Raw genomic sequence first — 25126 nt, 5'->3', positions numbered from 1 at the left:
AAGGGATGAAGACTATGAAACTAAATCAGAGACATTCCTCCTTCCAGGATTTGCCTACCTATTGCAATCCAGAACCTGGGGACAGGTGCTTGGTCCCTCCACACAGCATCCTGTGGGAAGAAACTGTGGTATCAACCCAGGACATCTCAATGGAGAGGGAAATGCTGGGGAAAAGGGCACACAGTAATTAACTCTTCTCTCTCCTCCAGATGTGAATGCTTATCCAAGCTATATTCACTCCCTGCTAAATGGCTGCACTCCTTCACCAAATCAGTACCTTTAAAAGTTATGATTTACCAATGAAAAGTCTCTAATGCAATTTTGGTGACATCCCTGAGCACACCATGTAGGAGAGCTGGTCCCACTTTCACAGCTGCATAGAAGGATTCAAAGACACCTTCAAGAATATAATCTACCTCTTTGGGTGTAGGGAGAAGAGAGGTTTCCATTCCTCTTGTTGAAGCTGTTCTCTTTTTCAGGAAAAAACCAAAACCAAACAAGAAGTCATGATATCATTGTATTTGGAAATAATGCAAACTCAGCTGGACAATGCCCTGAACTAACCCTGAAGTTGACACTGCTTTGAGCAAAGAATGAACTAGATGGCATCCCAATGTCCCTGCCAGACTTGTGTAAGTCTATATTCTAGAATTACATGGAAAATAATTTAAAGAAAGAAATATGTGGAATTTTCTTGCATCCTAAAATCTAGGACTCTCACTGTGAAGGACTTCCCTATCACCTAAAACTGTTTGTATATTTTCTCTCATGTCCCTAACTTATGGAATTACCTCTTTTCCTTTTACTAATTGCTAGGCAGATCCATATACCTACTTGAGAAACAGGATGCTAAAGCTTATATTTCCGTATGAAATTGTAAGTTGGACTTTCAGGGGAAGTGTCTTGTCAGATGCTTCAGGGCAGGTAGACAGGATGCTGTGCAGTCTGTGGATCTGGTCAGTCCTGCACAGAATGAAACACAGAAATACAACAGAGGTATCTGAACAGGAAAAACAAAGAGTAAAGTAGTCCTGAGAGGAAGATGTACAGATTTATGCACCTAAGTTTTACCTGCTCCCCATTGTCTGTGCTTAGAGTTTCCTCAGAGACAGCCTCAAAAATAGGTTCCAAATATCATTACTTATTCTACTAAACAAGTTTCCTGAATTTCATCTGGACTTAGCAGACACATCTGATTTATTTCAACACTAACAGGATCATGACTGAAATAAAATCATACACAGATGAGTGTTTCCATTGCTACTGTTATTAATCCTGCTGTTTAGGTTCATGTTTAACAGGAGGCATATGCAAGGCTCATTTCATATCAAAACAGTGAAGAAGCTTCTCATCTGTCACTGTCACAGGCATCTGTGAGGAGCCACCTGCAGCACTTTTCAGGGCAGACAGGAAATGGAGAGTGTGAAAAGTCAGCATGACAAGCAGAGGGACTGTGATACTGATTGTTCAATGTGTTTTCCTTGTCAAAATGGAATGAACCTGTCTCAGAGGATCCCATTTCTTCACAAAGTGGGAGTCACGAGATGCCACAGTGCATTGGAGGCATGAGGCAGTGAATGATCTCTGCTATGGAATAAATGTTCCTCCTGCCCTTGGCAGGTCAGTGCTGGGCAGCAGAGATGTTTTCCTGTCCTCTGTGGAGCACAGAGAGCTCACGCTGTGACCTTTCCTGCCTATATTTGCCTCAGATGAATTCCAGGATGGAGAAGCACAGATCTTACCCAGCTTTTAAAGGTGGATCACCCTTCCAGTGCCCTCTGACAGAAAATTCCTGACCAAGCACAAGCCAGGTACTATTCCCAGCAGGAATTCTGCATGTGTTTCCAATGAGCCAGTTTGTTCCTGGGGAACATAAGAGTTTAAGGTGTTCACCTTTCCTCACAAAACTGCCTCAGCTCTGCAGAACTGTCCTGGTCCTGTTCAATTTACAAGAGCAAGTGAAACCACAAAGTTCTATTGCCTATTGGCAGGAATTAATCCCAGCTACTTCATTCTGGAGGGGCAGTCAGTAGACAATTTACAAGGGAAACCTCTGGAATAATGTCCCAAGTATATTTCACAGCAATTTGAGGCTGGCAAGCACTTCAGCAATGTCATAGGAAGACTTTCCTTGGCTTCACTCCATGTCAGCTGAGCCATTTCTTGCTTAGCTGGCTCCTCACAGAGACATTTCATTCATTTTCCCTGTTTCTGGTGTGGGACAGGGAAATTCCAATCCTGGCCCTGGGCCCTGGCCATTTACCCTGGTTACTTGTTATTGACACAAGCCAGAAGCATATCCTTTGGAGTAAGACATAGGAATTAGGAGGATATTTAGGTGGGAGAATTTCCACCTCTGGATGCCTCATTATAAACTCAAGGGCTGATGGGAAAAAAAAAATCAGATATTTTTTTCTAGGACTCTGAGAAATTTGGGCAAGGTGACCATGGGAAAACATTCCTACCATTCCTCCCTCTCCAGAAATTATAATTATAGAGCTTTTATAACTATATATATATATATCTATATATATATACATATATACCTCTATATATATATATACACCTCTACTTCAATCTCACACCAAATTTAATAATCCTTTCCTTTCAAAGCTTAACAGATTTCTAAGAGATGGTGTTTCTTGAATATTAAAACAATATTTAAAACATTTTCCATATATTGCATGAAAAATATGCCAGCCTCATAGCAACTCTAAAGCAAAGCTTTAAATAAATATCTAATTTATTTTCTCTCTAATCCCCAAAGTCTATCAGATTCCTCTCAAAACTTTTCAGCAAACATCAGTAGAGCTGAAAACCTCCTGTAACTTACATTATACATTATATTTCTCTTTCCAAGCATATATAAATTGACATTGATATTTCAGCCTCAGAACTACCAGCTATAAAACTGTGATATTGCTACTTTTCTCACCAGAGTGCCAAACTTCTTAGGACTCTGTTACCATCACCTACAGCAGTTTCCAGAAGGCTGGATTTTCCACTTATCTGCTGGAAAAATCTCTTCTCCTCTCCAGTTCTTTCCCTGTCCTGCTTTTTGTGTCAGTGAACATCTATTCTGACATGTTTGTCACAGTTCTGCTAGAAAGAGGGGGTGCAATATTGCTGTAATATGATAAATATCATTATGGGCTTTAGGAAAGAATCACATTAACTGATGTTGTAGCATTTAATCAGTTGTTTATAAAGCTTTAATCTTCATTTAGTAGTGTTTTGAGACCATATGACACTGATCATTCTGTATAAACTATGTTTTGTTTTATCTGCATTTTATTTTTACTTAATTGCTTTGGTTAGTGAAATGCTAGAAGTTCACTGATCTATCTCATTTCCTGAGGGATGTTTCTGCAAAGTAAAATACCAGTTTCACAAAGCAATTTCACAAGTACAGTACAGCAGAAAACACACAAAAATAATTAATAAATAAGCTTGCTGAAAAGAAATAGCTTTTTCAATTTGAAGAAGATTGATTTTATTTTAAATCTCTATTAAAGCGAAAAATATGCCTCCAATATAATTTTGATGCATTATAAGTGATGCTTAATATAATTTTCCCCTCTCTTTCTTGGGTTTTTAAACTCAAGCAAACAGTATATGATTTATCTTCCACCCTCTCAATTTTGCCATGGATTTCATGTTTCTCCTTCTCTATCTTGAACAAAAGGATGTCACACATTATAGACAGTGGGTTTCAAATGGCTACAGCATTTGCAACAAATTTTGAAAAAAACCTTTTCAACAAAAAACTTTTTTTGTTGAAAAGCTTTTGGCCATGCAGTGGGAAGGCTCTTGCAGCTGAGGAAAGGGCAGATTTCAGATTGGACTGGCAGCCGGGAATGTGACCCCCAGCAATCATCAGGGAAAAATCAGTCAAACTCTAAATACTCCGGGAAATTTGCATCAGTCAAAAGCATTTCTGAGTATGCAAAGAAAGGACATTTAGGCCCTTGGATCATCAAGAAGGATTTTTGCTTCAATCTGATGTTGTGCAGAGCCATGAACACTTTAATAATGGTGCCCTTTAGGAGGAGGAGCCTTGATCAGGGACCATCAGAAATCCAGTGCAGCACCTGAGCTAAACCCCTGGAAGCAGGACAGTGTCCCTTGATGAATAAAATAATTTACCCACTGTGCACTTAAGAAATTTTCCCCTTCAAGGCAAAATGTTTTGTTTTGGGTTTTTTAAAAATTTGTTTTAAAATGTCACACAGTGACTAAGGAACAAATGCTGCAGCTGTCACTTGTGGGACTCCAGCTGCAGCTTTCCTCTAGGAAATGTCTTTTCATGACATCCAAGCTCAGGGATCCACTGTGGAAATGCAGGCAGTTCTAAGGAAGAAAGCAAAGTAATGTTAACCAGAGAAGTGATCAAGCAAAGCAATGTCAAAGCACAGGCTGGAGGAGGGATGAGTCTTTGTGAAGCAAGTATGCCCCATTCCTGCCACGTGGGCTGTTCCTCTCCTGGGGAACATCATGGATAAAATCCTGCTGTCATTTGCTTCAAAGTCAGAAGTGTCTGCACTGAAATCAAAGCCAGGATCATATAAGGCTTGCTAGAAAAGATCAGAAGTGCTCTCACATGGTAAAGTTTTGGGAAAATGGATCCAGGACACTTTACCATGTCAAAAAGAGCTAATTTCAGTCTAATTTTTCTTTGAGCTGAAGTGCTCTAAATACAAAAATAACTAAACTGGAGGGAAAGTAATTCTCTGGTACTTTGCTACAGGAACTGGCTGAAGAGCTTTAGCAACCTTTCATATCTTTCTTCATTTGAATTTCCCCATATATATTAAAATACCGACATTTGTAGGTAAAATCTTAAACACTTAAACATTTAAAATCTTAAGCACTTAAAAACAGGCCAGCATTTTTACTCAGGGCACAGGATGTACCTGTGGGTTAACATTTATGCCTGTAAAGGCAGAGAGCCTCCTCACCACTTTTTGTAAACTTTGGAAGTTCAAAATGTGCACCAAAAACCTGAATATGGCCTCACCTGCAAAAGTGGTAAGGTTTCTGTGGAAGTATATATAGCATTTTTCAAAGCTTTTTTGTGGGCTTGTGAATGTGAAATCCTTTAAACCTCCTTCAGGCTTGTATCCCATGTGAAGGTTTGAGAGATTCATTCTCCTCTTACTGAGGTATAGACAACTTTTCACTTTTTGATCACAAATATTGATTCTGTCATTCCTTTTTCAGTCAGATTTACTCTGGGGTGGGCTGTTCCCTTTTTCTAAGGTGAAGATCCTAAGCTGCTCACACTCTCAACTGACTTTGCAGTGTATCACTTCTCAGAAAGAATGCTGAGGCTCAATTCCCTTCTCCCAAATACCTATTTGAATTCCCACCCCAGAAGCCAAGAAGTCCAATGACATCTGGAATCAAGTATTTTATTAATCTTTAGCTGAGGATTCATTTTAATCCAGAATCATCCCTAAGCCAGCATGCACTCAAAAATGTGCTTTCTGTCCTCCAAGTTTTATAGGTAGGACTTGGGTACCTGGCTTCAGGCAAAAGCTGCAATTCAAGATCTGAGCTGAGGGATCTGAGAGCCCAAGGAAGAGAAATTTAACATCTCTGTGAAGCTGCTTCCACTTTCCCTGGGGTCTGAACACCCTTCTCCTACAGGGGCGACAGGGTGGTCCTTGTAGTCTGAATTTGAGTTAGAAACTACTTGGCAGTGTTTGTGGCTTTGTTGCCTCCAAACAATTCTTGGACTGCTCCCAGAATGGGTAGAGAGGTATTTGCTGTGGAGAGGCAGAGACAGAGCCTTTCTGCAGTGACTGTGTGGTACTTTTTACAGCACATGGCATGGCAGCCACAAAAAAGTAAAAAAAGCTAAATAAAAATCCTGTCACCCAGCAGCTTTGTGAAACAGCCTAAATATTTACTTTTTTTTTAGAGATGAATCTTCTGTGAACAATAAGAACACTAAAAAGGACTGCAAGGACTGAACCGGGAAAGTACAAGGAAAAGTCTCAAATGTCTGTGCTTGTTTTTAGGGATGTAAAGCTTCAGGCTGAATTGAAGGGGAGCTGGCTGCCCTGGACACATCACTAATGGGGTTTGTAAGAAAACCTTTAACACAAGATGCAAAATGTCACCCACTGCCGTTGTACCATGGTAAGAAAGGGACACTGAGAACATGTAGATGTGTCCTCATTCCTGTCTGAGCTCTTGCTAACAGTGCTTCAGTTATTTTTTCTTCACCTTCTGTGTCCACCTACCACTTGCAAAAAATTCAGCCATGAAGTTTGGCTAACTCCTTATTTTAATTATTAGCTTGATTTGCTAATTCTGACAGAAATATTTCTGATTTGCAGCACTAAAGTGAAATAATGTTTTGGGCAGGTATCAGTGCTCTGGCAGTCCAGATATCCTCTGAACTGGGTTCATCTGCTGCCTACATTTTCTTCAGAGCTGAGTGCAAGGCAGGAAGTCCACAGGGCTGTTTGACTCTCTGTTTTTATACTTTTGCCATCCATTGATTTTGCAAATGTAACCAAAGACTGTGGAATTTCTGTCACTATGGTCTTTCAGGTAGTTTCTGGTGGCAGGACCCTCTAAGCCAGGGTTCTTCCCCATGTGCATTCAGAAGGGGAACACTTCCTGCCACCCTCTCTGGCTGTGGTTTATTGCCTCTGAGGAGTGATTGCTTAACCACAGTGAGTGCATCCAGCTCATGACAAAATTGTTAGCTCAGTGCTTTTGCCTATCTGAGCTGAAATTTTATTGAAATGTTCACATCAGCTGCAATACACAATAGGGATTCACAGACAAAAGAATAACAACAACAATATGAGGGCAGCTCATCTGAGGGCTCCATTGAGAGCCAGATTTTACAATATCCTAAATGAAAAAACACAAAGCACCACAGCAAACAAGCTCATCAGTAGTGCAGCTTTCTCCAGCCCAAATGTGTGCAAATATAGCCAGGAGAAGGCAAAGTTATAGATGAAAACATCTCCTTTAAAGAGATTTCAGAGACAGAGGAGTCTGAGGATACTCTGTAAAGACAGATTTTACATGCAGAATTTGGAGCCAGGCTCAGTTCATCTCCCTCACACCCAAATAAAGGCACAGCCCTTTTCCTCCATCCCTTAGTGATGGACTCTTCTTCCCCAGATGAGGAACTCAGTGCCTCATCAGCTGCCAAGTGCACAGGTGCAGCTTCTCTCCTCTGCCTTTGGTGGGGGGACAGCACCACTGCTGTCCAATTCTGTCAGCATACCAGGTATTTCACAGAATCCCACCCAGCAGGATTTCCTGCCAGCATAACAGGCTGTTGACACGTGCCTTGAAGGGTTTGTATTCCTGGAGACTGCAGAATCCTTCAGGTAACCTTCTTAATGATATTGGTCCCTAGCAATGGCTGTCATCCTGACAAGAGGCAGAGATGAGTCTGTGCTGTTTGCCCCTCCCTGCACATCAAATCTGGAGCTGATCCACATCTCAATTGCAGAAACATCAAATCTGGAGCTGATTCCCATCTCATTTGCAGAAACAGACGTGTCTGATCTGACCAAAGAAATTGCTGAGCCTCTTGTTTTTTCAATGAGTGATTGGTGACTCTTTCCCATTAAGAAGTAAAGCCAAATAAGGGCTACAAACACAGACATGATAACTCTGAAATTCTTCAGGAAAGACAAAAGTCCTACCTGAAAATTGCAGAGTACAATAGTAGGATATGACCTGCAGAATATGACCTTCTCTACAATATAAACTAAACCAAATTAAAAGAAGGTCATCAAGACTAAATGGCATCCATGGTGGAAAAATGCATGAAGCAATGGATAGTTAAGTTATGAATAAGATCAGGAATAGCATTGCATTCCCAAGAATAGTCACCTGGCAAAGCCTTTCCTCTTCCTTGGGACAAGTTTGGCAGACATATACTGATTCTGTTTTCAGATGTGCTATTTTTCTCCCAGTGCATGCACAGCCACAGCTGTGAATGAGTTGCAGGCTTAAATTTTTAATGCTGAAGGCTATTCCTAGCTACCTCCTCAATATTACCACCTCCAATGCAACCTATGATGTACCCACAGAGACATCCTGGATCCCACGAAATTGGAACAACATTTACATTTGTCTTTCTGATTTATTTGTATCATCGAGTTCTTAAAGGGAGCCTTGCTGAGGTATGGTAACAACTTTGCTTTTCCATCTTGGGAAAAAAAATAAAATTACTTTATCTGCAAGCTGTTGCAAGAGAAAGATGAAGAAAAAGGTTCTTAGCTCAGAATGAAGGACAGCCAGTTTATAAGGAGGAAAGAAAACGCTGTGTATTAATGAATGGATGAAAAATGGTCGCTGTGATGTATTTAATGGGATGAGCTGAGCTCAGGGTATTGTTTTCCAGGGTATTGTAAAAAGAGAGAGCAACATCTGCTCTGCAGACCTAAATAGAAAGGAGACTCAATAATAAAGGCAGTACAATTATTTTACAGGGTTGAGGCAGAGAGAGGGTAAGATCACAGCAAAAGTCTTGGAAAATCTGGGAAATTATAATTTCCTGTTCTTTAAACTGATCTACACCTACTAATTTTTAAAAATTTCAATGCATCCCTATTGTATGCAATTTGGAAAGAAGTTCAAATCCATGGAAGCTTTAGGTAAAGAAAATATCTTTAGAAAAAAGAAGCATCACAATCTTGTATGTAAGCATTTCTTGTTGGAGAATTTTTCTCAGACATAGCTTATAGAGTTTTGTTCAGACATGCCATAATCATATGCAGCTGATTGGAAAGTAAAACGCAGCTGTAAGCAGCAAATTTTCAGGCCTGTTCCTGTAAATAACAAAATTCTCAGGCACGTTTCTGTAAACAGCAGGCTTGTTTTTTAATAACAATATTTTTTAATAACTTGTCCTTGGATAAGTATGGGAAAGCAAGGTGACAAACATGGAGACCTTGAGAACCGTTTATAACAGGATGAGAAAAACAAGTCTTGGTCTCAATAACAAACCACAGGTATTGAAAACAAAAGGAGGGGTTGGTGTGTGATCTGTCGCCAATGATGAGCTCGGGTTTTGCAATATGTATGAACTTAATTAACACAGTTTTAAAATGTGCATGCTGGATCAATAAATTGGAGTTCGATGCTGATCAAAGGATGGGTCGTCTCCCTTCGCTTCTACAATTTCTGCAAGTTAAAACATTTCTTTCCTTTTTTTTCTTTTAATGTGTCTTGGTTGCTGGAAAAATAATCAATTTCTGCAGGGATACAAAGGGTGCATCCTTCATCTAGGGCTAGGATCACTCCACAATGGGCACCAGAGATATGCAATGTTCAATGGGAGAGGTAAAGCAGTTCCTTCTTATGCTACTTTATGCAAAGTCTTTAGGAACTCCTATTGCAGGAGAATCCAACTCTTGCTTTAACCCTAGAAGTGCCATCTTTTCAGTTTTGTCATAAAATAGAAGGAAAACGTCATACTTTGATGACACAAAACAACATTTGTATCATATTGTCCCCTTAAAATGAGTTAGAATTTCACTGTGAAATTGCCTGGCTATTCTTCCTCAACCAGGAACACTCTAATGAGACTTTATCTTGCTCTACTGTCATTTGAAAGAGAAAGCAGTAGAGAAGCAAAAATTTCCCATATAGAATTGGTTTTGGTTTCAAGACAACCCATATGCAAATGTTAACATATCCACAGCCTGAAGGAGAGCAGAACATTGTGTTTCCACTGCCTCCCACTTCAGGAATAGTAAAGTTATAAGTTATGAACCTAAGTCCACTGAAGAATCTATCAGGTCAGAATCCAACCACTGCTGACACCCTTTCCATGGCCAGTGCCCCCCTCCAGCAGGCACAGGGGGCTTCAGTGCCCCAGAACTGGTGAATCCCAAATCAGCACAGCAGCTCCCTGGTGCCTTTTGATGCAGGTGGACACAAAAAGCTGGTCCTGATGCTAAAAAGAGGTGAAGACTCCCCACACCCAAGGTTTGCCATCACATAAGGACAGATGATGGGAAACTTGTGACGGAAAGGTCTGGCTCTAAATTGCTGATAGCTGAGCAGAGGTGCATACTAACATGGATTTTGTTCTCTCAGTAAAAAGGAAACAGGATGGATGTGGCAACAAATACTCTCTCAGCCCCTGGCATGGATATCTGATGGTTCAGGGGTGAGTTCTTGCCCTGGATATTTGGCAAATCTGTTCCAGCACAGGCATCTCTGTCCTGTGGGTGCTCATACAACAGTGAGACCCTGCTGAGGGTGGAACCGCAGCCAGCAGCTAAAGTGATTTCCCCTGAACTGCAAGACCCAAAGGTTACTGTCCCTCACTCCTCTAGGGAATGGAAACCATGCTGCTGGCTCTTGCCTGTCCTAGGCATGTACTGTCCTGTCTGATGGTCTTGCTCCCTGGCGCTGAATAATTCCCAGGGTGTCTCACATCCAGAATTGCTAAGGCCTGTGTGAAATGAGTAAAGAGAATGCATCTGCACCTTTGCAATAACCTGTGAGAAGGCCGATGCCTGGACATTCAGTCATGAAGCAGTAAAGTCCTGTATTTTCTCTTTTGGAGCATTTTTGAAAATTGTGGATGAGCTCTCTGCCACCTTTGCCAGACCTGATATTGCACTCAGCCCTCAAGGACTTCAGACAGGTCTGATGAAACAATAAGTGATTTTATTGGGTTTTGAGTTTGAGAGGTCATTAGCAGCAGGGAAGTTGTGGAGAATATTGTCCTATTTCTTGTTTTGTCTCTGTCTGCCATAACACTGGAATAGTGACACACAGCTCTGATTCAGTTCTCACTGATTTAATTGAGATTTGTCTTATAAATCTTTTATATACAGCACCATCTTGTTTCTCAGCCAAATCGTCTCATTGAAGGATTCCTGATAATGATCTTGGTACTGACTCTCTGTGTCCAGGGGCCATTTTAAAGAAAAACAAACCAAGGAATTCAGGTTAATGGGAGGACACCTCTGGTAAAATTAATTCCATATTGGGACCTCAGTACAGAAGGGAATCTGAGAAACATAGGAGGGTATGGCAGAGAGAAGCCAGCTTTTTTAAGGGGATGCAGCACATAATGTAGCAGAGATTATCCTGGAGAAAAGGCTGAGGACACCTGGTGTCCTCTGTCTAAAGGATGGCTGTAAGCAGAGACAGCACTTCTGAGTGAGGTGAACAAAAGGGGAACAAAAAAGATAAATGGATAACTGCACAAATGTAGGACAGGAAATACAAACAGTGGAACAGGGCCCAGGGAGGATGTAGGATCTCCTTCCTTGGAATTATTTGAAACTCAAGTGGAAAAACCCCTCAGAAAACTTTTGTAACATTTGAAGCTGACCTGGATTTGAGGAAGACCAGCAAGATGACCTTAGGATATCCCTTCCAATATAATTCCTTCTGTAATTCTAGGTTCAACATGAGGGTGGGAAAAACATTTTATTACATTCCCACTTCTCATCTTCCAAGTTTCACTAGAACTGCTTGAATTATTTGTTAATTTTGAAAAGGTGCTCTGTCATATGTCTAGAATTCAGTAGGACTGCAGGGAACTGGACTGTCACAGTATTTTTTGTATATATTAATGCATTTATGAAGCACATACAGGCATCTAATATTAGCATCATGCCGGACCTTTTTGTCATTTCAGTCTCTTAAAATGGTTGCAGCTGGAGCTGAATTCAGAAAAACAAATATGCAAAGGTATTTGTATATAATTTAAAGAGAATTTTTCAGAAATGCTTTGTGACTCCATTCCATTTTTCTCTGCATATATCAGCCTGCAGTCCTGTTATCTCATCCACCACCCACTTTCTTGTCAGACTTCTCTAAGGACTCTGTTAAGCCTTGATGTCCCCTTTCCCTTTCAAAAAAGAACACAAAGCCTTTTCTAAGAGATTTGGGAGACAGCACATCTGCAGCAGAATGTCACCTCAGTGACTATTGTCTCACAGATAATAATGCCAGAGCATTATGGAACTTGGATGAAGGAAGCTGCAATGTCTGTCTCAAAAAAAAATAGAAGATGTATTTTTCAGCTACACTTTGGGAAATGTAAGCTCACATGTGAAATTACCCTCTTTTGTGACCATTCATTTTGAATATTTTGCAGTGAACTCTGCTTAATTGCAGTGCCTGGTCATTCCCCCCTCCATGGGATGAACTGAACTTTATGATTGTGAATGGTAAATGTCTGTTGCTTAATCAGGCTAAAATTAACATAAATTCCAGATAATAAGGGGCAATGTCTGTGGTTAATAAAAAGAGAAAAAAAATGTTATTTTTAAAGAAACAAATTACATGCAGCTTTGCTTTAGTTGGGAACAAGCATCAAGCTGAGAAGTGTTGACCCAGAATAACAGGTTTTGCTGGAGCAAACCTGGTCAGGGTTTCACATCAAGACCCTTACCCATTACTGCACATGGTGAGATGTGTTAGGAGGTAAAGTGTGGAAAGTAACAGGACTTCACAGAAATTTCTGGGTTTGTTTCAACATAGAGCATATTGGGAAGGTGCAAACACAATCAAAACTAAGAGCAAAAAGGAAAACAGTCACAGAATTACAGAGTGGGTCAGGTTGGAAAGGACCACAGTGTCCATCTGGTCCAACCTCCCTGCTCAGGTAGGGTCATCCCAGAGCACATGGCACAGGATTGTGTCCAGAGAGCTCCTGCATATCTCAGTGAGGGAGAGACTCTACACTCTCCCTGGGCAATGTGCTCCTGTGTATGGTTACTGTCACAGAAAAGAAGTTCCTTCTCATATTCAGGTGGAACTTCCTGTGCATCAGCTCCTGCCCATTGCCTCTTGTCCTATAGCTCAGGACAAATGAGCAGAGCCTGGTCTGACATTTTCCTACAGATACTGAGGTCCCCTCAGTCATTGTTAAGGTTCCCTCTCTGTAATCTCTTCAAAGTTGAAGAGGCCCAGCTCCCTCAGCCTTTCCTCATAAAAGAGATGTTCCTGTTCCTTCATCATCCTTGGACCTGCTCCAGGAGCTACATGTCTCTCTTGCCCTGAGGAGCCCAGAACTGGACACAGTAAGATCCACAGTCTGGATCTTTTAGTTGAAGTTCAGCCACATTGGATTTCTCCTGCAGGTTTCACCAGTGAAACTCACATCTGCACAAGGATTCACTTAATTTACACTGCTTACTGATAGACTGAGCAGCCAGAGCTGTTAAAATGATTTAAACATAATTTAAACATGGAAAGAAAGTGGTTTCTCTGCTCCCTTGAAAGAAAAATGGGGGTAACAAGAGGAGAGAGTTTTTGGGTTTTTGTTTGTTTGTTTGTTTGTTTGGGCTTTTTGTTTTTTTTTTTTGTTTTGTTTTGTTTTTTTTTTTTTTTTTTTTTTTAAAGGTCTGCAACATGGCAGGAACAAGCCCATGGTCAGTTAATCTGTCAATGCAGGCAAAAGGTTCAACTACAGTGGTACAACACTGTTTTTCTCTCAGGTCATACTCAGAATGCAAGAGTGAGCCATGCTATTTACAGAGACAGAAAGCTGTGCTGGAAAATTATCTCAATAATGACAAGCAACTGTCTTTTTGTTTCTGTTGCTTTTTGTCTCTGAGCTCAAGAACCTTATGTGGTTGTTGAATGTGAGAAAACAGGAGTTAAAATCTTGCATGTATTGTAATCTCTTTATGGTCTAAGTTAGCCAGTTTATGACAACCCATTTTCCTCATCTGCAGCACTTTCTCTATTGCAAAGTTTGGGGCATAAAGCATAGCCATAGTTTTTAAATGCAAATGTTTACCAATATTTACCATTGACAAAAATTATAATAGCCAGATTCCAATCCATTTTTTTTTTCTATTTCCTCACTATTCAGCAAAGTACCTCAATGCTGATCATATGAATGCTGAAGAACTCTTTGCAGAATAATGATGTCTTAATCACTTGGTGATTAAGACCCCAAACAATCATCTCAAAAATTGATATGCACAGCTAATTCATCCTGCAAGTACCTTTGGTGAACTGATATAACTGCCTGAAGTTCATGAGGTCCCACTGGGGATAAGGTGGACTTCAGTTGAGTAAATGCTCCACAGCCAAGCCTGTGGCCAGGCCCACAGCTACATTCAGACTGTCTTATTTTAAGAAATTGAGCATTATTTGGTGTAATAAAGTCTCACTACAATTAATAATGGGTCTTATGATGAAGTCCTGAATATTGAAAGTCAAGGTGTCACACCAAAGTATCAAGCATGATGAAAATACTTGGAGATTTAGGTTTTTATAAATAGTGGTGCAACCCAGAGTTTAATACTTCTCAGTTATTGTACTGTGTCAGATTTCATAGACTGATAATGGACAAATGAAAATATGCTTATTTAATTTCTCAATATGTACACTGACTATTTAGGAGCCTTGAAGCCAAGGTCACTTCATCAATAGAACCAATTAGAACAGAGTTAACCTGATAAAGATCTTTGGCTAATAAGCAACCAAATAAATGTTTATCACTTGGCATTAACTAACTTTCCACTCAAGCAGGATATGTGTTTCAAGGAGGACTTAATAGGTTTCGAAGCAGCTCTTCACACTGACAAACTTAACTTTCTTAAATTTAAAAAAAAAATAAATTGTTGGATTCTCCACAAAGCCAATAATAGTTGCAAACCAGTTAGTGACAAAACCAGCATATTGAACACATGCAACTTTACTGAGTGCCATGATACTTTACAATTTTCACTGACATGCTCAGCCCAGCTATCCTGCTCACAGCAACCTTTAAAGCTATTTATATATTACCCATATTGCTTTATTACTTTTCCTTTAATAAGAGCAGTTTAATGCTTGAGTGCTTTTCAATTTTGCCATTCAGACAGCAGATTAAGTTTATAATGACTAGCTTAATTTTTACAGGGTGTAGCAAACAGAATTTGGTCTGAAAGATACCCCTGACAATACGAGGCTTTAGATGACTTTAGTGCTTCAATAAAAGTTAGATGCAGTCTGATACTTTCTTGGAATCCTATTGTGGCTGATTATACAACTGCATGTTCTTTCTGGCCACTATGCAGTATGTAATTTACAGCCTATTTCTTTCTTGGTGTTTGAAAAGGCAGAGATCTCTGAACAACAGGTTAGGAGCAATTCTGCCCTCCATTTCTCCTGTAACAGGCAGACTATAAATAGATGAGGACTCTGCATTGAACACCTTAAAAATGCGTAGTACTATGGGGGAAAAGCACCCAAAATGAAAAAATAAATTAAAAGGCACAGATATACTTGAAAGCCTATTGGTGGAGACAGCTTTTCAGGGTCTGGAATTGATTGGATTTGAAATGACCATGCAGAGACAGGGGACCCATGGAATGAACCCCTTCATCTCCCTTCTAGACACTTTGGACTCTAATTTTGAATAAAATATATTTTGTGTAACTCTGGGTGATTTTACCTCACACTGAAGTTGTCCCCATTAGCTGCACTGCTCATGATTCTCCTCTAAATGTACTGAGCAGATCATAGAAGCACAGAATCTTGGAATGGTTTGTGTTGGAGGGGACCTTAAATGTCATCCAGTTCCAGCTCCCCTGCCATGGGCAGGGACACCTTCCACCAGACCAGGTTGCCTTGTCCAGCCTGGCCTTGAACACTTGCAGGGATGAGGCACCCAAGCTCCTCCCAGCAATGTGCTCCAGTGCCTCATCACCCTCGCAGTAAAAAATCTTTTCCCCAACATCTAATCTGTAGTCATTACTCCTTGTCCATTCACTCTATGGCCTTGTGGAAAGTCCCTCTCCAGCTCTCCTGCAAGCCCCTTTTAGGTATTGCAAGGTGCTAAAAGGTTTCCACAGAGCCTTCTCCTCTCCAGGCACAATCCCAACTCTCTCAGCATACCTCCATAGCAGAGATGCTCCAACCCTCTGACCCTCTTTGAGCCTTGTATGGACTCATTCCAAGAGATCCATCTCTTTTTTTGTAGGGGACCCCAGACCACTGCAGGTGGGGTCTCACCAGAGCAGAGCAGAGCAGAGCAGAGGGGCAGAATCCCCTCCCTCACCTGCTGCCCACAGGGCTTTGGATGCCGCCCAGGACACCTTTGGTTCCTGGGCTGCAAGAGCACACTGCTGGGTTATGCTGAGCTTCTCTTCCATCAACACCCCGAGTCCTTCTCCTCAGTCCTTCCTTCTACTCTGTGTTTGGATTTGGGATTTCCCTGACCCAGGAGCAGGACCTTGCACTTGACCTTGCTGAGCCTGAAGAGGTTTACATGGCTCCACCTCTCCATCCCTTCCCTCCATTGTGTCAACTGCACCACACCCCAAATCCAATCAAAACACCACAGAAACCAGAGATTGCTTGAAATAACATTGTTGTCAAGTCTTGAGTATTCACACTCTCTGTGAGATAAGCCTGGGTTTTAGGTTATTCCCAGATCTGTGCAGAGCTGGCAGGAGAAGCAAACTCATTTCCTTTGAAGGCTGAAGGAGGGAGGTCCTGATATGCAGCACTGGTGGTGCCTGAGATGGGAGGCATGGGGTGTGTTGATCTGTGGTGTGTCCTGGCTTGAAGGATATTCAAACTGAAGGAGTCCATTCCTCACAGGTAAGAAATTTACCCCAGCCTAAAAAGAAAGAGAAAACTCTGCAGTGTCAGAAATCCATTTTGGCTTATGTTCAATCCATTTTAAGCCACTTTCTCAACAAACAAGTATTGCTGATTGCCAAGCACTTACACACTGGGATTCTTACTTCCTTTTCTTTCTTGAATACAAAGAAAAAAAATCATGTAGGTAAAACTGTAAAAACTTGAATGTTTTTGTTGGATGGACTTAAGTGCTTAAGATTAAAAAAAAAGAGAAGCAATTTGATGTCAGATTTAGGATTGGAAAACATAAAAAATTTTCTTCAACAAAGATTTCTTAGACATGTTAAAGAGAAATGATGCATTTCTTTCCTCTCTCTATAGAAAAGGATCAGTTGCCATAGTCTGAGCTTTTCAAACACTCATTTTTTAGCAAAATCCACTGAAAATGAGGTAACCCTTCCCTCTGAATGATTCAGATTTCACTGGCTGACATCTGTTAGTAATGGATACAATGAAAGTACCTGTGCCAAGAAAGGCAGACCCTTGTGTTTATTGTAGTAAAGCAGAAGGATTTACAATTTGGTGTAAAAAGTTTTCATGGTTCACTATAATTCTTAAATTCAAAGTGTTTCTTAACTTTGAGAGAGAAGCAATAAAGGTGAAGAGATGACCTATCACTACTACTTTTTCCTCACTCTATTTCAAAGAACATTGCAAAGGTGTTTTCAATTTTAGAGATGGTCAGCAATTACATTTTGGAAATATTTTCCAATGGAAAAGGTCTTTTCTGCAATAGGAGTTTCTATGCTCTGTGAGGAGAACAAAAGTGATACATCCCACCACACTGAAAAAGCATCTGTAATTTCAGTATTCACATAGAACATGAAATTATGGGAGAGCCTTTCAAGCAGTTAACTGGAAGTTTACAGCAATGTCCAGATCTCTGCTCAAATGTTTAGGCAAAACTGATCTCAGAGAGGCCTTGGATCTAAACAGTAATTTTATTTCTATCCCAGTTTTTTTGTTTATATATATAAACAGAAGAGAAAATATTCCAAGTTTCTATTGCTAGCTTAGTTTATTTCTGCAGAAATCTCTTCTAAGACAAATTTTTTCATGCTTAAAAATAGCATGTATATAAATCTAGAATTTAGAGAAGTTAAGATACCACCATGATATGGTTTTATAGAAACCTACCCTGAAAGAAAACACAGATCTGTTTGCTGTTTAAGGAAAGGTTTTTGTTAGCTCCTAAAAGATCTATTTTAGACCCTATTTTAGGAAATTGTGAAAGGATCTGTGAGCACAAGAACAGTACAAACAAACCAGTTGATATTCCTTTTTAAAAGCCCTCAGCTCAGAGAAGTCAGCTCTCAAAAGACAGAACGGGAGGTCTGAAGCTGTGTGTTTATTCCTGGGGAGCTGGAAGTGCTACTCATTGATGTGGTGGTGTTTGCTGTCCAGGGAACTGTGGAATTGCTGGTTTTCTTGAGCATTACCAGTCCAGACCTGATGGACTGCCTGATTACAAATGTCACTCTGAGCAGTGGGAGTCCACAGCAAAAGAGAAAATAAAAGTGCGGGGCTCAGTTCATGATCACAGAAAATGTTAGAGTTGACTTTGGGGAGGGTTTGCCAGCTCTTTTTGTTGTTTCTTGCCAACTGCAGTATTGGACAAGGCCTTAGCCTGAGTATGAGCTCTAAACTAAAGCCAGAAAAAGGACTGAGTTCAAATTGCTCTTATTTACATTAGTAAATAGCATAAGCATATCTCCTCCTGCTGCTTTTTCCCTTTAAGGAAGAGTTTTCTTAAAAACAACCTGGTTGCATCTGCCCCTCCCAGGTGCACGTCAGCAATGAGCAGCTCGGTCCTGAGAGCTGGAATTTCCTGAGGAGGGAAATGAATGATCCCTTCTAACCTCAGCCTGACTGGGGACCTGCTTGGTGCGATGTGTGAAGAAAGCAGCACTTTGGATGGGGATGTCACTGGGAGTGGTCAGGTTGAGAGAAGATATCAGGGCATCCTCTGACTGTAGATGCAACTCCACAATCTTCTCTAAAGAAAGGCATTTTTGCTGCTGAAAGTAGGTGATACTCACACAAGTGTGAGTCAGGTTCTTTTGGGAAGTAATGATGCATTCATCCTGAAAACAGTGTGGCATCAGCAGAAAATCAGGACTCTACTGTGATCACAATTAATGTGCTCTCTGCTGTGATCAATTTACACTTAATGATGCATTTAGTGGTAATAAAGCGGGGCAGATACAAAATATCCTTACCATTGTTTTAATTTGGTACACTTTAGATGTCAAGGAAAGGTGGAGTCAGGGTATCTATCATTTTAGAAAAAAAAATCTAAGTAGCTGAGGTAGAAAGTCATGAGGAAAGAAACAGATAATAAGGTTACTGGGAATTACAAATCCTTTCTCTCTGAACCAGGTATAAGAGTGCTGAGTTAGGAAAGTGACATTTAGAAAGTTGTTCTTATAATTAGAGATGCTCTCCTTGCCTCTGCACAGTAGTGTTCCCCCTGAAATTTCTCTGCCACCAGGTAAAGCCTTTAGGAAGTCATAATGACATGCAAACAGACCATGCTAAATTAAATTGATTAATACATCATATGGCTATTTTCAGCTACCTCAGGAAAGTCCTAATGCACATCTAATCAGCAAGGAAAATCCAAGAGGTCTGAATCATCAGGGAAGTTATGATACAAAGCTTATCTTTGAGTGAAGGATACATCACACATTGGTTTCCATGGTTTGAAAGTTTTGCTCAATTTACTTCTCACTGTAGCATGGGGCCAAACCAAACCTGGTCCAACTTATGAGTCTTCCTGCTGGAAGGTTCAGGCAGGAAAGTTTAGACATGAGAATTCATTTTTGTTCCAGTGTATTTATCCATTCTCTTCAGGACTTTGATTCAGTGGCCCTTGGCTGGGCATGAAAAGCATTTCTGTCATCCTGCATTTTCTTAGGCAGACAGTGTAGATGAGGCCAGCTAGGAAAGAAATGTGGTCATCAAATACTCAGGACATGCAGAGTTGACTCACTTTTCTCTTCCTGCCCTGGAACACCTAAAGACATTAGGTCACTTTTTGGCAAGAGGAAAAGTGAAATGAAGTGCTGAGACAGACTGAAAATACGAGCTTGAGCAGGTGCAGGGAGGGTAGGTGCAAATATCTTTCAGCTGTTGAATATTGATTCACAGTGTTTGAAGTGCATTTTTTACATTTTCCATAAAAGTTTGGTGTTTGGAGGGACAGAATGTTTTGAAGGGTCATCAAATGTGAATTGATGAGGAACAGCACAAGAATAGAACCACAACCCTGTCCCAGTTCTCTTCCACAACTTAACACTGTCTCATCTAAAGTGCTGGGGTTGGAAATTTTCTGTTAATTACTTTTCTTTTACCGTTACCCCTTTTGGACCTCTTTAAGACTTCAGTATTCTTGCATTGCTCTTAAGGATTTTCTGCTATTTAGGAAAATACAAAGTGCTGAATTGTTAAAAGAAAGTCAGGCAGCAGAGGCTGTCCATGTTAATCCTGTGCTTCTGTCTATAAAATGAGGATTCAGGGAGCAGAACTGTAAGCAGCATGTTTTTTACAATAGGAATGAGAGTGAGATCTGTTATGTACACCCCTGTTGTAAAACAGCCAGAAGAGAGAGAATTTCACCTAAGGAAAGCCACAAAGAAACTGAGCTCATTTTATTTCTGCATCTATTCAATGCAAGAGTGGGAAAGTGGAGTATTGTGAGTGAGATGAGAGCATGATGTGCAGAGAATCTCCTGAATTTCAGCAGAATATATTGGGTGGAGCAGACATTCCTCTTGCACAGGACAAATTTTCTTTGTATTTATAATGCCCTTTTTATGAGGACATGCAGTGATAGGACAAGGGGGAATGGCTTTAACTGAAAAATGGGAGGTTAGGGTTAGATATTTGGAAGAAACTCTTTCCACTGAGGGTGATGAGGCACAGGTTGCCCAGGGAAGCTGTGGATGCCCCATCAACACCTGGAAGTGTTCAGGTTGAATGGGGCTTTGGGCAATCTGATCTAGTGAGAGTTGTCCTTGCCCACAGCCCACAAGTAGATTATGTTTAACATCCCTTTCAACCCAAACCATTCTATGACAATCCAAACAAATCAATTTTCTGTAAAATCTACAGCATCATAAGCTCCAGCACTGCTGACGTCATTCCTGGTTCTTTGCCACAGGGACAAATACAGGGGAAGACAGAAGCAAATCCATCAAGGCCTCTGTAACTAATGCAAATACAATCCCTAAATATATATATTTAAAAAACCCCAACCAACCAAACAAAAAAGTATATTCCCTGGTTTTGTGATTTTTTCTTGAGGAGACTGCACAAAAGAATGTTAGAAAAATATAGAAATAAGCAAAATAAGAATAAGAAAAAATTTCCATTTGGCCCTAGCCCACATCTTCCTATGCTGTTTGTAATGAAGTTGTCTCTCTTCCACACCTTTGGCAGGCAAACAAAGGTTTTAATTTCAAGCCCTCAGGAGGCTGTAGGGAGAGATGAGTTATATTTATTCAGATCCAGTTGTGGGTTACTCATGTTTGCACACTTCTAGATTGCTGGAATCACACAAATGGCACATTCATATCTATTTACAAGTGACTATTAGAGACTTTATCCTTGCTTTTAACATCTATCTACTTCCTGAAAAGTTCCCAAAAAAGAGGCACATTGTGCCTTCAAACAAAAAGAAACACATTTACTAGAAATACTTTCATATATGGGACACTTCAATAAGGTAGGATGCTGAAAAATTTATAAAGTGACTTTTTTTTCCTTTGAGAAATGGCTGGCATCAAGAAATGCAGATACCAAGTGACATAAGAGGATTCCAGTAAGGAAACATGCTTGAGATGCTTCCCACAAATCCAAGGCAATTTCCCCAGGTGATGTCCCAAAGGAGGACAGCCTGTAGGTGGGATTGACTCTGGAAAGAGAGGAAAGGTTCACCTAAAGAGACACCTTGCTGTCCCTTCACAGCCCCTGTGCTGTTGCATCTTTTTGAGACAGTGCTTTCTTTTTACTTCACTTTCTTTTGCTTCCTTCTTTCTTATCTCCCAGCACCCTGCTGGTGCTGGCTGTTGTCCAGCATACAGGGACTTTTAAGTTTACTGCAAGATCAGGATCTCCAGGCTTTTCCCTCTCCTGAATTAATTAAAGCTCCTTTGTGAGTGAATAAAGATGTCTTGTCACCTCTTTGTCATATCTCCACATCCAGGTCAACTTCATTGTCCAGTCTCACTTTGAGGAGTTCAATTCATTACAAAATAGAAGGTATAGGCTGAAAATCAAGACCTTTTACTCATTTTCCCCCCACAGTAGAATCCCTGTCCTGTGTAATCCAGTGACACAAGAGTTCATCCTTTGATTCTTAGAAGTGTTGTGAACATAACAAAAGACTCTCTTTCTTTTATTCTCATCCTTGAATGAATTGTGAACAACACTTCAGAAATGTCCATCCTGCCATGGACATTATCTGAGATAATTATCTATCTCTTCCCCCAGTCCATCAGTAGATGGTGGCAGAGAGTTCTTGCTCATCTGAGTTTCAGACCCCAAGGACTGCACAAACATGACAATAACCACAACTGATGGGTAATATTTTGCCATCTGCTGAACTCTATATCTTCCAAAGCTCTATTCATGTTTGGATCAATCTCTTGGAATTTTTATTTGCCCTTTCATGTGCAAAGTTTTGTGAGATCACAAAATCATTTGTTGGCATCATTTACTTGTTCCAGGTAGCCCTTATCTTATGGAGGCCTCCAGACCATATTTCTATGACTGAATCCAGGGAGTTCACCTCTTTTCAACTGCCTAGGTTCTCTTCTTCCTCCCACTAATTTTTCCTTGTTACTATTCACTTTGCATCTCTGTTATTTAAGTATCAGGCATATAGGACAATGATGCATATAAACCACGTGGCAAACCATAACTGTATTGCAAGTTACATTACTCTATAAATAGAAAATGAAATGAAAACTATTTGTCTGTACAGGAAACCAATAAAAAAAGGCCATACAATGTCTCCTACATGGAAGATCTTACCAGACAAATAATTATCTCCTGAAATTACAAGCACTGCTCTTGAATTCTCAAGAGCATCATGCAGCACTGACTGATATTTCATTATTACAATTTCATTGTATTTTAAAATCAGTAGTCCTAAAACTTTTATTTGGGATTAGAATACAGATTTCATTTTTTTCATTGCCAAATTTTATTGCAATTTTGTATCATCAGTGTGCTAATAACTAGACCAAATTAGCATATTAAGCTTTATTTGTGACAGATCCCAGCATGTGTCTATCCCTTAGCAACACAGCTTGGGAGATAAATAAAATTGTGGGTGCCTCTACTGTTGTCAAGAATATCGAGAAAATCTGGTGAATAACTATGGGGAAAACAATAGTGTTGCTCCTAAAACTAAATCTGTTTCCTAGTTCTACCTCCACTCTGAATTGTAAACTGACATCTGTCACAAGGAGAAACAGCAAATGCCAGCTTTATTTTCAATGTGGTGTTATTTTTACTTTTTTTCTCCACCACTTGATAGCCATCAAAATGTCCTTCCAATGCTGCAGAGAAGCACAGCTTCCTCAAACACTCAAAACCTGTTTGGGGAGTGAAAGTCAAAGCAATTTTCTCTCACAGAGAAATACAAACAGTGAGAGTTGATCTGTATTGAAATACCCATCCACGTTAATGGCTCCAAAGTGCTATTCTTAATTATAACATTTAGATTCATTTTAAATACTTAAGAGGAAGAGAGAAATGTCACTGTGTACAGATGATAATTGCAGAAAGCTTGACTGCAGAGCAGAAAGCAAAAATGGTATTTAGCTGTATGGGTAACAGGGTAGGAAGTAATACAGAAGATGCAATAAAAGAGAGTGATCCAGGCATGCTCTTAGACATCTGCCAGTGGAAAATCTCAAAGTAAAAATTCTGGATGGAGGTCTGAAAGGCTTGACCCACTTAGTGTGGATGGGCAGCAGACAGTGGGGGACTTTTATAAAAAAGTTAATTGTATAAAGGTCAGTGTTTGAGGGTTTGGCTTTGTGACCACAAGGATCTGCTTTAGTTTATAACTGAGGTGGTGCAGAAACACTTGCACAAAACACTTCATGTTCAAAGTCCTTGGTTTTAGACTCTGAGGGAGCACTGTGCCATTAACAACACTGTGACCACCAGTGTCAATCAGACTGGTTTTGCCCATCAAGACCTTTCCAATTTCTGCAGGAAAGGACAAGAGGTCTGGCAGGCAGTAAGCTGAACATGAAAGAGTAATGTGTCCTTGAAGCAGCAACAGAAGCAAGAGATCCTGGGCCACATTTGCAATCCTGTAGCCAGCAGATCAAGGGAAGGGATCACCCTGCTCTACTCGGCGTGTCTTAGCCAGATTTGGTCCTCTCAGTTCAAGAGAAACCTCAAAGTACTGGAGGTGGTACAGTGGAAATGATTGTATGGTTGGAGAACTTGACACATGGAAAAAGGCTGAAAATTATCAAAAAGAGAAAGAAACTTGGGTTTGCTACACCTAGAGAAGGAAAGGCTCAGGGAGATCTAATCACCATCTTCAATTCCCAAGGATGCAGTTGAAGAGGAGGTGCTCCCTACACAGAAATGCATGGTGGCAGGATGAGAGGCAGTGGGTAGAAGTTGCTTCAGGGAAATTTCATCTGATATAAGAAAAAAAGCTTCACTGAAGAGCAGCTAACCATTGGAACACATTGTCCAGAAAAGTGGAGGAAATACTCAAGACTTGGAATAAGAAGGCTCTGGATAGTGTAGTCTAAAGCACTGTTTGGAAGGTTCATCCATATAATCTTCCCTTTTAAATGAGAGTTTTCTCATTCATTTTTTGTCACCATCCTGCCTTAGGAGAAGGCAGCTTCATGCCCACCTTTCCCAGTGCTTCATCCATGAGAGAAGGACCATACAGCCTGAGAATGCTTTTGGAGAAGGCGAGGGAGAAAAAAAAAAAAAACAGAGAAAAATGACAAAAGTGTCATTTACAGGCTCCAGCCTCCCACCTGATGCAATGGACAAGCCTGTCCTAAGGAATTTGTCCCGTCTCTGCTTCCTAAATGTCCAGAAAACTATTCCTTGTCCCCTGCTGTGACCTTCACTGTGGCAGTGGCTGTCAAGTGATAAGCATAACCATCTCACCAAACAGAAGAATTTGTTGAGCTGTGTAAAATAAACATAATTTCAAACCTGTACCTTCCAGCAGCAGCACTACATTGTCTCTTAACATAATGGATTTGTTAGCATTGCCTCGGTTCGGGAAGAGCAACAGGAACTGCTAAGGTGAATTATGAGAGGTTAACAATGAAAAGTAAGCATTGTGTGCTGAGCTGATGACTCATGCAGAGCTCTTCAAGAGATGCACGTATTAAAAACAGCTGGAAAATACCAGACAACATAAAAAATCCACCGCTGCTCTCTTAACCTCTGCTGCTGTACGTAGACCTGGAAATTTAGTGCTGGTTGTATCTCGCTTTAGAGGTTGTGGTGGAAAGCAGGGCACCACAACAGT

This window comes from Ammospiza nelsoni, chromosome 1, assembly GCF_027579445.1.
Source record: "Ammospiza nelsoni isolate bAmmNel1 chromosome 1, bAmmNel1.pri, whole genome shotgun sequence".
In the NCBI taxonomy this organism is placed as follows: Eukaryota; Metazoa; Chordata; class Aves; order Passeriformes; family Passerellidae; genus Ammospiza; species Ammospiza nelsoni.
The sequence above is the reverse complement of the archived record's forward strand: the minus strand, read 5'-3'. Positions refer to the sequence as shown.